The 2,630-nt window shown below is 37.8% G+C and overlaps 1 protein-coding gene across 3 annotated transcripts in view; it reads right to left on the reverse strand.

The window, feature by feature from the left end:
* Hoatz (HOATZ cilia and flagella associated protein) overlaps window positions 1-2,039 on the reverse strand; it is a 36,654-nt gene extending 34,615 nt beyond the window's left edge. The window contains exon 1 of one of the 3 annotated variants that reach the window (XM_048795673.1): window positions 1,675-2,031. The gene's annotated coding sequence lies outside the window, so the exon portion shown is untranslated. Of the gene's footprint in view, window positions 1-1,674 lie in introns of all 3 variants that reach the window. The other 2 variants (XM_048795675.1, XM_048795674.1) reach the window with 2 other exon arrangements.
* Window positions 2,040-2,630: the final 591 nt, after the last annotated feature.

Raw genomic sequence — 2,630 nt, forward strand, 5'->3', positions numbered from 1 at the left:
AGGTGTGGGGAGGAGTGGGGGAGGGGAGGAGGCTGAGAGTTGGGGCTGTGGGCGGCCCCTATGGGGGCCTCGGGGAGATGGAGGAGGTGGAAGCACAGATTCTTGATGAGTTTCCCTTCCTGGTGTAGCTGTAAGGGCAAAGAGCTCCTTCTTTCCCCGTTCCCCCCAAAGTTCCACAAGCCCACCCAGTTTTCATGCCCATTATGATCTGAGAAAACAGCTTCCCAGGTACCTCAGAGTGTAGGCTTGAGTTTTCCAAACGAAGGTAGGCCTGAGTGTCCCCTGACAAGCAGGAGAATTATGTTTGAGGTGGCCATCTGCACCCTTGCTTAACTCTGGGGATTTGGGCTGTATTCTTAGAGGGCCATGCAGTGAAGTGAGGGCTCCATTTTCTAGTCAATAGCTACCCAGCCAGCTCCTTAGATCAAAGTGTGGTCCTTTTGGGATCAAAGCCTAAGTTTTGTACTCCTCAAGGTCAGCCTCAGGCAGAACTACTAGCACATACTTGTTTAAATACTTGTTACATGTTCAGCATTTGTTTTATCCTCCACCTTAGGCTAGGTGGTGACACAAAGTGAACACACATTATTTGCCATTCAAGACAGTATACAATAAATTACTAAACTAGATAGACGTTACTAATAGAAATAGAAAGGGAGGCACCAAGAGAACTGTAACGAGAATGTTCATGGAGGAGGTCAGATTTGAGTAGGTCCTGGGAGCAAGAGTAAATTTGGGTATTCAGGGTGAAGTCTGCAGAGGCCAGAGAAACTGTCTAGTGACAGTTTTGTTTGCCTGTTCTTGCAGTTTCACATCTAATGGTGTGGATGTGTTTGAGCGTGGGATAGGTCAGGAAAGGGGACAGAGAGGATTTCTGGGTGGTATCTACTAATAATTTTTTCCTTTAGATGTTTTCCCCCTTTTTTCCTTTAATGAGTGAGAAGGGAGAGGAAAAAAAATATTGTGATTAGACACATGGTAGAACTCGATTGGAAGTAGTCCCACTAGAATGTGGTTGCACGCAGTATAGAGCAATCATTGTTGACCCTGAAGGCTTAATTCTTAATTATTTTCCACAAAGGAAATTTCTAGCCAGCTGTAGATCGATTCCTAAAACCAGCAAATGGGCTCATAGATGCCACTAGTAACACGAATAGGGACAGGCAATCTAGACTATTAGACACAAATTCCAAACTAAAACTATTAAAACAAGAACTTCCCAAGGATGAGTTTGAGAAGGTTATAACATTATCTTTGACTATTAAAGACATCTTTTTTTTTTTTTTTGCCAAAAGCATACTTTGTTTTGTGAAGAGTAAGAAATCAAAGTGAAGTAGAAAATGTTAATTGTAAAAATTATAAAATTAAATTGTAAAAGATCACTTGCAGATGACTTTTGTATTCATTCATCCCATATTTGGGAGATGCACAATGTTGTAGCACACATTAAACAAATCACTTCATACTTATTTAAAATATATATATAAATGAAAGTAGGAATGAAACAGCCCTCATTCCATTAACAATATGCATACCTAAAACTTTCATGAGAATAGTCATAGAAACAGTTCTGTTTCTTCAAATTATTAGTCGTTTTTACATAATACTATATGTAATGTTTCTTCCTGATTTATTTTTAGTTTAAATTATTAGTTGCATTTTAAGGAATCTTACCTGAGCTGGATTGTCGTCATCCAAGGTGATGATTGTGTTAGATGCCTTGAAAATTAGAAACTTTTCTTCAAAGATAATCAATAAAGAAAATTTATGTAAAAGTCATCAAGATCCATTGTGTACTAAATTTTTTAAAATGTACTTATTTTGTGTGTAGTATAATTAAAAAAGTGAAATACATCAAAAAATGTGTGTGGCCTAGTTTTGTTTGAAGAAAAGAATGCTTGTTCATAGGGTTGCTGTTGACTTGGCCTGCAGTTACTAAAGAAACTCCAAGGATCTTGTCGCCTTTATGGTTCATGTCTAGGCATGCCTGGAGACCAGGGAGACCCATGATTTAATCTAAGTAAGAATGCTTGTGGTGTTTAAAATGCCCAAACAGAAGATTGCATTTGTTTTAGACAGCACCAGGAAGGCACCTTTCAGGGGAGTTGTTTACTGTTTTAACTTCTATGCTTTTGGTGATCAAGGAGATGGGGAAGGAACTCTAAGGAGTGGAGGTGAAGTTGGTGATTAGAAAGAAACTAAGAAGAATATTGAAAACAAACACCTTCTACATTAGCTTTGGCAAGTTTATATTGGTTTAATTTACCACTCCTAGATAAAAGACTAGAGTGATAGGAATTGGGAGTTACAAAAGGTGGAGACAGCCTAGTCCTCCCTTCAACAAATGCAAACACACAATCTGAACATTTTGCTCTCTTCCAAAGCTTTTGAAGGATGTTGTTAAGGAAGAAAGAAATGAAGAATAAGACTGATTAGAAATTATTGGATTTTAGCAGTTTCCTTTTAAACCTGTGTTTTGAATGCATGTTTTTTCTTAGGAAATATAAAATCATGTTTTGGTTTTTATAAAGATTATCAATGTCAAATTACCTTATTAACATTGATGATATACTTAGGAACTGAGTTGAGATTTTGAAACAAGACCAAATTGAAGTCAATTTGGTGCCTTT

This window comes from Marmota marmota, unplaced genomic scaffold, assembly GCF_001458135.2.
Source record: "Marmota marmota marmota unplaced genomic scaffold, marMar, whole genome shotgun sequence".
Taxonomy (NCBI): Eukaryota; Metazoa; Chordata; class Mammalia; order Rodentia; family Sciuridae; genus Marmota; species Marmota marmota.